A 13,528-nucleotide genomic window follows, 5' to 3' on the forward strand; every position below is an offset into this window, starting at 1 on the left:
TTACACGGTCATTAAAGAAGATAATAGTTATATGTTCATCGGGATAAGATGAGCTCTGTGACAAAAAGAGTGATAAAAAGATCACAAACCCCAGGGCGCCTGGGTGGCTCAGTCAGTTATGTGTCCAACTCTTAATCTCAGCTCAGGTCTTAATCTCAGGGTGGTGAGTTGGGCCGCACATTAAGCCCAGCATGTAGCCTACCAAAAAAAAAAAAAAAAAATCACAACCCCTGGAACCTCTATTTATAGTAGGATTCCACTGATACACAATGTTACATATATAATATATGAAGAACAATAACAAAAGATGTTTTCCAAGGTGTCTGAAGTGGTGACATTTTAAATAATCTTTAACTTCTTTTTAATGTTTTGCTATAGTGATTGAACATACCAACTGTTTGTTGTTTTTAGAATCAGAAATTTTATGAAAAATGCACATAAGTAAAAAATTGGAAGAAAACTCACAAATGATCACATTTTTTTGGGGAGGGGGGAATCCTAGATGTCTTCTTTTTCTCTTTTCTTTTCCCCAGATTTTCTGTGGGGTGCTTATGCTATTTATGATAGGAAAAATAAAGTCCTAAGAGAATAATACTAATAATTGTAAATCGTTTTGCCCTTACAATCGTAGAGCCACATAACTCAACAACTGTTTGAGCAAGCCAACAAATATGTGGAAAGGGAATGGGGAATGACTATAAGGGATGTTCATTTCCAGCAAATAACTAGCTACAAAAGCCTTGCCTGAAATTATAAACCAGGGAGTTGAGAGGGACTCTCTAGCTCGTCTCACCTATTTCCTATTGATGCAGGGTTCCCTTCCTTTATATTCTACCAGGGGGGATTCAATCTCACCTTGAGCACCTGCCGTGGTCAGTGAGCTCATCACCATGGAGGTCTGTTAAATCCATTGTTGAATGACTCTATTAGGAGGTCCCTAATCATACTGATCTCAACTCTTATTTCCTTGACCTCCTGCTCATTGCCTCTAGTTCTAGTCTGTGGGGTAACAAGAGGCAGGTCTTGACAGTGACTTCCAGACTGTCTTCTGTGAAAGCTGGGTTTCATAAGGCTGTCTCTTCTAACCGTGCAAGAAAAGCAAGGCAGGAACTGAGGATTTCAGCTCATACCTGGGCTGATCCCCTCAGACCTACTAGGAACAATGTTTCTCTTGTCCTGAACCTGGACCTCTGTTTACAAGTGGGGTTCACACTCCAACATTCCTGCTTCTAGATCTCTCCTGGGGTTCCTACTGCCTAGGTCAGACAGGTTTTTGCCCATTTTTGAACCTGGTTCTGTAGCCTTCCTGCCAACTTTCTGAGCACAGATGACTTTTTAATAAATGCTTTTGCTTTGTAAATCAGCTAAAATCTGTTTCTGTTGTTGTGGTCAAAGAGCCCTGTCTGATACAGAGGTCATTCACCTCTTTATTACAAAAGAGCCCATTGATGGCTCCCACTGAGATTCTGGTCATCCAAACTTCCCCAGACTCCTCAATACCAAAGCTGCCTTACCTAAGCTAGATTTCTCCATCTTGGGCATGTGAAGGTGAACTTTACCCTTTCATCAATTTCCATTAAGCTTAACTTTGTTGGTTTGGTCAATTTCCATTGAGATTATTTTTAATGTGGATGCCTGACTCAATTGGGGTATTTGGGGACCCAAATTTCCAATGTGTGTGTGGGGGTTCCCCACTCCCACAAGCAATTCCCTGACACCCTGTTGGTGTCCAAGAATTCAACTCTTTCTGACATTATCTACCCAGAGATAACATCGGATTCCACAGATTAAGGGCTCAGTCCTAGGAGACAACTGCCTCCATGTCCCAACTTCAGACGCCAATTGCAAGCTTAGGTTGCTACCCCTGCTTCTCACCGACCAGTTCTAGATTAGGGGTTCCCATGAACCCCTCCCTAGGTTCAGTTAATTTACTAGAGTGGCTTGTAGAACTTTGAGAAACATTTTACTTACTAGATAACCAGTTTGTTATAAACGGATAGAACAGCCAGATGGAAGAGATATATTGGGCCAGGTATATAGGAAGGGTGTGGAGCTTCCCTGTCTACTCTAGGAATGTCAGTCTCAGAACTTCCATGTGTTCACCAATCTGGAAACTCTCCAGACCCAGTGCTTTTGGGTTTTCATGGAGGCTTCATTACATAGGCATACTTACTTAAATCATTGCTCATTGGCAATTGATTTATGCTCCATCTAGTCTCTCTATCCTCCCCAGAAGTCAGGGTGTAGTACTGAAAGTTCCATTCCTCAATGCAGTGTTGGTTCCACAAGTCCCTTCATTAACATAATAAAAGACACCTTCATCCTTCTCATCACTTAGGAAATCTGTGAGGGGAATGGGTTGAAGGCCAAATACCTATTTCTTAGTATAAATCACAATATCACACTGGCACTCACTTGTCTTGCTTCTCTAAGTTTTGTGTTATTTGCAGACACCATCACTGAGAATCCTAAATCTCTGTCCAAGCAACTGTTGAAAGCAGGCAGTCATAATAACAACTTAATTTTAATTATGGAATATTTTGCAAGTACAGAGGAGTATAGAAAATAACACAACACATCCATATACCTACCATCCAAATTTTGCCATATTTGCTTCTGAATTTGATAGTGGCAAGTGATGGTGAGAATGTGGGAGTATAAAACTGATACCACCACTTTGAGGAGAGACTGTAAGCAATTCAGAGTTAAAGATGGAGGCACCCGTGCCCTACAACTGAGTAATCTCACTTCTAGGTACATACCCTAAATAAAGTCACACAACACTCGGAGTTAAATATATAGGAATGTACGTTGTAATAACAAAACACTGGAAATGACATAAATATCCATCAATCTAGTATATTCATAAAATGAAATACTGCTATTAAAATAGGTAGGTAAAATTTATCAACAATGGACAAATCTCAGATATATAATGTTGGATGAAAAATAGCAAGTTGTAAAAGGATACACCTGGTAAGTACTCATGTGAGTTTTGAAAAAGAAAGAAAAAGATACCACTGTTATTAAAGTACTTGGTGTTGCAGATGACCTCTGGGGTCACACTGACCTGAGTCAAATCCTGGCTTCAAACTTTATAACCACAGGCAAGTTGTATCAACTCCCTGAGCATCAGTTTCCTCATCTAGTAGGTGGGAACAATAATAATAGCTATTTTATAGACTTGCTGTGAGGATTGGATTATATTATGTATGTAAATTGTTCAGCACAGTGCCCAGTATGTAATAAATGCTGAATTAAAAATCTTGGTTCCTCTACTCTTGCTGAGGCCAGTGAAATATAAATAGACACGGGTAGGAGTAGAAAATGGTAGGCAGGGGAGGGAAGGGAGGAAGTTAAATCAGAGCTGTATTCACAACTGGTGCTGGGAATAGCGTCCTGGGAGAGAAGAATGCCCCACCACTGGGAAAGTGCATAAAAGAAGGCAGGGAGCAACGCAGCTGGAAGTGTTCAGGGGAAAACAACCCAACACAGCAGGTAACTCAATCCAGTGGAATGAGCTGGGAAGTGTGGCAAACTGGTGACCAAGAGAGAAAAACCATTTGATTTCTTGGAAGGAAATGCAGTAGAAAAATAACACCCCCGTCCCCTGACCCAGACTGGGGGTAAGCAGGCTTGCCCTGGGTCCCGGCCTGACCCCAAGGGCTTCTCAGCCCTGTGTCCACCTTCCATGGGTTACACCCTCCTTAATGCTCAACTTTACTTAGGTTTCTGTCTGGAAATTGATGGAATAAAATTGTCCCTGCACTTCTCTGGAAACAACCTTCACCTCCCCTACCTGTACTTTCTGTGATGACCTTACAAAGTCTAATACTGATTAAAACCCCTCAAATGATGGTGTGAGTGCTTTCAAAGATGATTCACTCCTTCAGGTGGAGAACAAAGACTCCTCAGGGTAACACTCTTTCCTTTTTACCTTGAAAACTGCTTTCTATTCACCAAAAACACTTTTCTCATCTCCTGTCCCTTCTCACCCAATGGATTTCAGGGTCATTTTTCTGAGAAGGAGTTCAAAAATTTACCATTCCTTTGTTTATTGCATTAAATAGCTTCCCTTTTGTTTGCAAAATTTAAGACCAGTTCTTGGTTCATCCTTCAGAGAACCACCATACTTCGATTTAAACCCATTTTCCTAATTGTTTCAATTAGTTTTCTCTTGGGTTCATCTGCCAGCCTTCCTCCCAGGCTGATTGCTACCTCACCGTGTCCTTCCTGTCCTCCATCCACACTGTTTTCTCATCTTTGCTTCTTTCATCACACTGTCCACCTCGTCCAAGGAAGGTCATTTCCTCCCGTTGCTACCTGTTCATAGTTTCCCCATCTTTCACTCTACTTCATGCCATTTGTTTTCTAGAGTCTTCTTGGACTCACTTTCCTTCCTCCTGTGCTGGATATAACTATTCAGTTCAATTTTATTTAAGAAACAGTTACTGACAGCCACCTTACAGGCAATACAATGGCACTAAATTCATATCTCTCAATAGTTACCCTGAATGTGAATGGGCTAAATGCGCCTGTCAAAAGACACAGGGTATCAGAATGGATACAAAAACAAAACCCATCTATATGTTGCCTCCAAGAAACTCATTTTAAGCCCGAAGACACCTCCAGATTTAAAGTGAGGGGGTGGAAAAGAATTTACCATGCTAATGGACATCAGAAGAAAGCAGGAGTGGCAATCCTTATATCAGATCAATTAGATTTTAAGCCAAAGACTATAATAAGAGATGAGGAAGGACACTATATCATACTCAAAGGGTCTGTCCAACAAGAAGATTTAACAATTTTAAATATCTATGCCCCCAACGTGGGAGCAGCCAACTATATAAACCAATTAATAACAAAATCAAAGAAACACATCAACAATAATACAATAATAGTAGGGGACTTTAACACTCCCCTCACTGAAATGGACAGATCATCCAAGCAAAAGATCAGCAAGGAAATAAAGGCCTTAAACGACACACTGGACCAGATGGACATCAAAGATATATTCAGAACATTTCATCCCAAAGCAACAGAATACACATTCTTCTCTAGTGCACATGGAACATTCTCCAGAATAGATCACATCCTCGGTCCTAAATCAGGACTCAACCGGTATCAAAAGATTGGGATCATTCCCTGCATATTTTCAGACCACAATGCTCTAAAGCTAGAACTCAACCACAAAAGGAAGTTTGGAAGGAACCCAAATACATGGAGACTAAACAGCATCCTTCTAAATAATGAATGGGTCAACCGGGAAATTAAAGAAGAATTGAAAAAAATCATTGAAACAAAAGACAATGAAAATACAACGGTTCAAAATCTGTGGGACACAACAAAGGCAGTCCTGAGAGGAAAATATATAGCAGTAGAAGACTTTCTCAAGAAACAAGAAAGATTGGGGTGCCTGGGTGGCTCAGTGGGTTAAACCACTGCCTTCGGCTCGGGTCGTGATCTCAGGGTCCTGGGATCGAGTCCCACATCGGGCTCTCTGCTCAGCAGGGAGCCTGCTTCCTCCTCTCTCTCTGCCTGCCTCTCTGCCTACTTGTGATCTCTGTCTGTCAAATAAATAAATATAAACTTTAAAAAAAAAAAAAAAGAAACAAGAAAGGTCTCAGGTACACAACCTAACCCTACACCTAAAGGAGCTGGAGAAAGAACAAGAAAGAAACCCTAAGCCAAGCAGGAGATGAGAAATCATAAAGATCAGAGCAGAAATCAATGAAATAGAAACCAAAAAGACAATAGAGCAAATCAACGAAACTAGGAGCTGGTTCTTTGAAAGAATTAATAAAATTGATAAACCCCTGGCCCGACTTATCAAAAAGAAAAGAGAAAGGACCCAAATAAATAAAATCATGAATGAAAGAGGAGAGATCACAACTAACACCAAAGAAATACAAACTATTATAAGAACATACTATGAGCAACTCTACGCCAACAAATTTGACAATCTGGAAGAAATGGATGCATTCCTAGAAACATATAAACTACCACAACTGAACCAGGAAGAAGTAGAAAGCCTGAACAGACCCATAACCAGTAAGGAGATTGAAACAGTCATTAAAAATCTCCAAACAAACAAAAGCCCAGGGCCAGACGGCTTCCCGGGGGAATTCTACCAAACATTTAAAGAAGAACTAATTCCTATTCTCCTGAAACTGTTCCAAAAAATAGAAATGGAAGGAAAACTTCCAAACTCATTTTATGAGGCCAGCATCACCTTGATCCCAAAACCAGACAAGGATCCCATCAAAAAAGAGAGCTATAGACCAATATCCTTGATGAACACAGATGCGAAAATACTCAACAAAATACTAGCCAATAGGATTCAACAGTACATTAAAAAGATTATTCACCACGACCAAGTGGGATTTATTCCAGGGCTGCAAGGTTGGTTCAACATCCGCAAATCAGTCAATGTGATACAACACATCAATAAAAGAAAGAACAAGAACCATATGATACTCTCAATAGATGCTGAAAAAGCATTTGACAAAGTACAGCATCTCTTCCTGATCAAAACTCTTCAAAGTGTAGGGATAGAGGGCACATACCTCAATATCATCAAAGCCATCTATGAAAAACCCACCACAAATATCATTCTCAATGGAGAAAAACTGAAAGCTTTTCCGCTAAGGTCAGGAACACGGCAGGGATGTCCATTATCACGACTGCTATTCAACATAGTACTAGAGGTCCTAGCCTCAGCAATCAGACAACAAAAGGAAATTAAAGGTATCCAAATCGGCAACGAAGAAGTCAAATTATCACTCTTCGCAGATGATATGATACTATATGTGGAAAACCCAAAAGACTCCACTCCAAAACTGCTAGAACTTGTACAGGAATTCAGTAAAGTGTCAGGATATAAAATCAATGCACAGAAATCAGTTGCATTTCTCTACACCAACAGCAAGACAGAAGAAAGAGAAATTAAGGAGTCCATCCCATTTACAATTGCACCCTAAACCATAAGATACCTAGGAATAAACCTAACCAAAGAGGCGCAGAATCTATACTCAGAAAACTATAAAGTACTCATGAAAGAAATTGAGGAAGACACAAAGAAATGGAAAAATGTTCCATGCTCCTGGATTGGAAGAATAAATATTGTGAAAATGTCTATGCTACCTAAAGCAATCTACACATTTAATGCAATTCCTATCAAAGTACCATCCATCTTTTTCAAAGAAATGGAACAAATAATGCTAAAATTTATATGGAACCAGAAAAGACCTCGAATAGCCAAAGGGATATTGAAAAAGAAAGCCAAAGTTGGTGGCATCACAATTCCGGACTTCAAGCTCTATTACAAAGCTGTCATCATCAAGACAGCATGGTACTGGCACAAAAACAGACACATAGATCAATGGAACAGAATAGAGAGCCCAGAAATAGACCCTCAACTCTATGGTCAACTAATCTTCGACAAAGCAGGAAAGAATGTCCAATGGAAAAAAGACAGCCTCTTCAATAAATGGTGCTGGGAAAATTGGACAGCCACATGCAGAAAAATGAAATTGGACCATTTCCTTACACTACACATAAAAATAGACTCAAAATGGATGAAGGACCTCAATGTGAGAAAGGAATCCATCAAAATCCTTGAGGAGAACACAGGCAGCAACCTCTTCGACCTCAGCCGCAGCAACATCTTCCTAGGAACAACGCCAAAGGCAAGGGAAGCAAGGGCAAAATGAACTATTGGGATTTCATCAAGATCAAAAGCTGTTGCACAGCAAAGGAAACAGTTAACAAAATCAAAAGACAACTGACAGAATGGGAGAAGATATTTGCAAACGACATATCAGATAAGGACTAGTGTCCAGAATCTATAAAGAACTTAGCAAACTCAAGACCCAAAGAACAAATAATCCAATCAAGAAATGGGCAGAGGACATGAACAGACATTTCTGCAAAGAAGACATCCAGATGGCCAACAGACACATGAAAAAGTGCTCCATATCACTCGGCATCAGGGAACTACAAATCAAAACCACAATGAGATATCACCTCACACCAGTTAGAATGGCTAAAATAAACAAGTCAGGAAATGACAGATGCTGGCGAGGATGCGGAGAAAGGGGAACCCTCCTACACTGTTGGTGGGAATGCAAGCTGGTGCAGCCACTCTGGAAAACAGCATGGAGGCTCCTCAAAATGTTGAAAATAGAACTGCCCCATGACCCAGCAATTGCACTACTGGGTATTTACCCTAAAGATACAAACGTAGTGATCCAAAGGGGCACATGCACCCGAATGTTTATAGCAGCAATGTCCACAATAGCCAAACTATAGAAAGAACCTAGATGTCCATCAACAGATGAATGGATCAAGAAGATGTGGTATATATACACAAATGGAATACTATGCAGCCATCAAAAGAAATGAAATCTTGCCATTTGCGACAACATGGATGGAACTAGAGCGTATCATGCTGAGTGAAATAAGTCAAGTAGAGAAAGACAACTATCATATGATCTCCCTGATATGAGGAAGTTGTGATGCAACATGGGGGCTTAAGTGGGTAGGAGAAGAATCAATGAAACAAGATGGGATTGGGAGGGAGACAAACCATAAGTGACTCTTAATCTCACAAAACAAACTGAGGGTTGCTGGGGGGAGGGGGTTTGGGAGAAGGGGGTGGGGGGTGGGATTATGGACATTGGGGAGGGTATGTGCTTTGGTGAGTGCTGTGAAGTGTGTAAACCTGGTGATTCACAGACCTGTACCCCTGGGGATAAAAATATATGTTTATAAAAAATAAAAAATTAAAAAAAAAAAAGAAACAGTTACTGAGCTATGTAGGTGTGAGGCAGAAAAAAACAGATGGTCCATCTCTTCCATCAGCAGCCATCTAGTCAGGAAGGCAGGCACAAAACAGACCCTAAACCACATAATAAATGAGACAACAACAAAGTGAACAAGGACCTGCAGGGCTGCCAACGAGTCCCATTCTCTCATGTCTCCTAACTTGTCTCTCTAGTTCTTCTCTTGCCTAAACCCCCCTTATATTTTGCAAGTACATTTGCAAATACCGCCCTTATCTTAGATTTCCTTCTCCACACAACTGTTAGAATCATCATTTCAAAAGTCCATCAGATATGCCTTCCCCCTACTTAAAGCCCTCCAGAGTCTTGCTGTTGTATTTGAAATAAAATCCAAACTCCTCACTCTGATTTACAACGCCATTCAAACACCAAAGTGGCCCCTTTCCACCTCTGGGCCTTCCCTCTGCTATCTGCCTCTCCCCCTTTGCTGCACTGCACTAATCTTTGGTTCCCTAAACAAGGCAAAGTGTTTTCCTTCTTAAGACTTTGCCCCAGCTTTCCCCTTTCCTTTATCTGCACTATCCCTCCCTGCTCACTCTTAGCATTTTAGGTATCCGTTTCAGTATCATCTGGCTGGTGAGAACTTCTGTGACCCACCCAGCTTAAATCAGCTCTCCAACTGCTCTTACAGCTTGTCTGCCATTTTCCCTGGTTGGCTGGCTATCATGGGAGTGTCCCACGAGTACCAGCTGTGAGAGAGGGAGGCTGTGCTCTGTGCTGCATTGTCCACAAGGTCTGGTGTAGGGATGGCACTCGGTAAATATCTGCTGAATGAATGAATGAGTGAATGAATGAATGAGAGGATTTCATAGGAGCAGACAGTGGAAATTCACAGTACAGCAAAGGACATTTTGAGCAAAGGGAACAGCATGCATGAAAAGGAATGATGAAGGGGAGTGACTGAGACAGCCTCTGTACTTCCCAGGTATAGCACTTAAACACTTCCATGGAATTGCTTCCTGATTGGCTGTTTCCCCCAAAGACTCTTACATTTCTGGGGGCAGAGGCCTTATCTCTTTGCAGACCATTGTACTTGCAGTGTCCCAGGCCATCTTGGGTTCCCCGTGGTCACTGAAGGAATAAATGAAGGTTCTAAAAGGAGGAGCAATGGGAAAGGAGGCTCATTGTTAAAAACCTTGAATGTTGAACAAAGGAGTTTCTATTTTGTTCTGTGAAACATGGGGAACATTGAAGTTTTTTTTTTACTTTTTTAATTCATCTATTTACTTTTTAACTTCAAATTTTGAAACAATCATAGATTCCCATGAGGTTGTATAGACAGGTCCAGGGAGGTCCCATGCACCCTTCCCCTGGCCTCCACTAATGTGAAGATCTTATCCATCCATAGCACAAAACTGAGGACCTGACATTCACACATCCATTGAGCTTATTCAGGTCTCACCAGTTTGTATGCACTGATCTGTGTGTGCATGTGCGCAGCTCTGTGCAACTACCTCATGCACGGCCTTGAGTAACTACCATCATAATCGAGAAACTCCGCTGTGCCATCACCACAAGCCTCCCCGGTATCCCTGCATTAGAGCCATATCAGCCCTCATACTTGGCAACCACCAATCTATACTTCATCTATGTTATTTCATGATTGTTACATAAATGGAATTGAGCAATACGTAGCCTTTGAGAATAGCATTCTTTTTTTCAGTCAGCAGTATTTCCTTCAGATTCATTCAAGTTGTTTCATACATCAAGAGTCTGTTTCTTTTCACAGCTGGGTAGTACTCCATGAGTTTAACCACTCACCATTTAATGGACATTTGGATAATTTCCAGATTTTTTTAACCAAGGGGATAACATGCTGAAGTTTGTCTCTTAAGACAATAATTTTAATGGTGGAAGACAAGAATTAGACTGATATGAGGTAAGCATAAAGAAAAGAAGAGAAATAGGAGGTCATTTCAGTAACAGGGGAGAGAGGACAGCTGGAACCAAGGAAGTGGCAGTGAGGATGGAGAGGAGGTAATGAACTCAAGGGACGTTTCTGAGGTGGGGTTGACAGAAAGGAGTTTGTGATGGATGTGAAGTATAACGTAATGGAGGAAGATGTCAAATCTGGCTCAAGTGCTTGCAAGATCAGCAGTAAAATGAACTGTGAAATGGTATTCAAGAAGCAGCAGTGTTCCGAGAGAGGATAACGAGTCCTATTTCGGACACCAAGAGTGTGTGATGCTCAGCAAGACCCGAGTGGAAGTGTGCAGTGGCTCAGGATAGCATTCTGTGCAGGAGACTGAGTGGAGAAGCTATTAGAGCACAAGTGGCAGGAAGGTGAGCAGAGGGCCGAGGATATAACCTTCAGGGACACCCATAGTTAATGCTACCAAGACATCTATCACAAGGCCGGGGGTTGGGGGGAGGTACTCTGTTGGCCCATAGGTGGTCACTGTGTGTCCTCTGCCGGAGCAGGTCTGTAGACAGAAGCATGGTGGGTCAGGTGAGAAGTGAAACCGTGGAGGCAAGAAGGATAATGTAAGCTTTTAAGGAGCTTAGCAACAAAGTTCAAGAGAGAGCTGGATGGGACAGGATCTGTAGGTACTCATCCAGAAACCCAAGATGCTTGGTGCTTTCTGCGACCATAGGTAGTCACATAATAACCCATCAGATCTGTATTTCCTGTGAGTCCACACATGATGCCCTCGGGAAGGTCCGACCACCCATTGATCCAACTAGCTCTTGACTAAAACCTATGTGCCATCTTGGGGCTAGCCATGGAACATTGCTTTAGGACTCTAAGGAGTGAACACAGTTGTGAATTTCAAACAGGCCAAAGAACGAGGAGAGAAAAGGTAGGGAGCATGGGGACTGGCAGGGATGTTGGAGGAAGGCCTCTGAGTCTGGGGAAGAACATAAGTGGAGAGAATTTTTCCTTTTTCTGAGTCAGAAAGTAATCCAGTAAGAGTAGAAAGAGGTGATGGTAGTTGGGATGTGCAGAGGAGGGAGGCTGAGGGAGATCACTGTAGTCAGCAGTAAGAGAAGAGGGATCATTCGCTTGAAGGGAGAAAGATCCAGTCAGTACCAGTCACCAACTGACATGCTCTATCTGTTCGCCTAGTCTACATTCCCAGGGTTTGGAACAGTGCCTGAGACATAATAGAGCTCAATGAATATTTATTAAATGGATGAAAGAATACATGAGGAGAACCAAAATGACTGGTGAGCCTCCTGGAGGCTCTGCTGAGCTTGGAAATAACCCTCCCTCTCTGGATGTGGCCCTCTCACCTGTGTGGTCTCTTGCTGCCCTGCATCTGCGCTACCTAGAGTTACTGTGTCGTCTGTTCCTCAGTGAACATCTTTCAGAGCCAGTCTGTTGTGTGGGTCCAGCACAGTAGGGACTCAAAAATTATAGGCTGAATGAATGGTTATATGAATGGAATGCTAAGCAGCTCTGGTTGTTGCAAAGGTCCTTTTTAGGCTGCATCAAAATCCAGCTTCTTGTGACTGCTATGCATTGGTTGAAATTTTGCCATTTGGAGACATAAATGCTATTTCTACTTTCTTTACATAGATCTTAAAGTATGTGGCACCTTCCCATACTCTTTCCAGAATAAAGCCACAGGATTCTTGCATTTATTTATTTATTTATTTATTTAAATTCAATTAATTAACATACAGCGTATTATTTGTTTTCTAGGTAGAGTTTAGTGCTTCATCAGTAGGCATGTGATTCTTGTCCCTCATATGCCTGAGGTCTCTCTGGCTGGGGAACTCCTGGTCCCCATGGGTTGTTTAAATACCATTCAACTATCCCTTTGCAGAGAAAGCAAGCATCCTTGCCCTAGAAGCAGATAGGTATGCCCTGCGGCCTCGTTCTTATCATCTCTTCCTAACGTTTTAAAGTGTATCTCTGTGTAAGGTCCAGTGAATCCTGAAATTAGGAATGAGTCTGTCATTGGAGCTGACTCCTGTGCCAACAATGAAATATCTCCCTGCCCAGTATGTAGGGTTACCTTGGGCCTAGTAAACCAGCTGCACTCTGCAGAGACGTACTTTATTCCTTTTGGACAACAGTGAGAAATGACTGGCAAGAGCCTCTGGTATTTGCCCTTTGAGTTTTAACAGATGAAGATAATAAATAAGGGGTCAGTATATCCCTAGCGTGAGGGGCAGAGAGAAACAGCTTTTTCAACACCACTATGCAGAGAGAGAGGCCTTTCCGTGAGAGTTGCTTTGCTGAAACTCTTCATTGCCTTCACCCCTGAGGCCCAGGCTGTTGGGGGAGTTTATTAGCTCAGATCTCAGGTTTCAGTCGGAGGGCAAGAAATTGGCCTCCAAGGAGTAAGGCCATAATCCTTGTGGCTAACACAGCAGGGTCCATTAAAAAAAATTATTGAGATATGATTAACATCCAATAAAATACATAGATCTTTATAGTTCAGTTAGAAGAGTTTTGACAGTTTTAGACAACCTGTGTAACCACTACTCAAAAGAAGAGAACATTTCCCATACCCTCTAAATTTCCCTTATATCCCTCTCGAATCAATTCTACCACCCTCCTAACCATTTTCTGACTTCTACCACTATAAATTTGTACTTTCTGTTCCACTCAAGTGGCATCATACACTTTGAACTCCTTTGGGTTGGTTTTCTTTTACTCAACACAAAGTGTTCGCTATTCTACCATTTTGCTGTAGGAATCTGCCATTAATCCCTCTTCAGTGATGAGTAGTAAT

Source organism: Mustela putorius, unplaced genomic scaffold (assembly GCF_011764305.1).
Source record: "Mustela putorius furo isolate JIRA1106 unplaced genomic scaffold, ASM1176430v1.1 tig00000198_pilon_pilon_pilon, whole genome shotgun sequence".
NCBI classification, from domain to species: domain Eukaryota; kingdom Metazoa; phylum Chordata; class Mammalia; order Carnivora; family Mustelidae; genus Mustela; species Mustela putorius.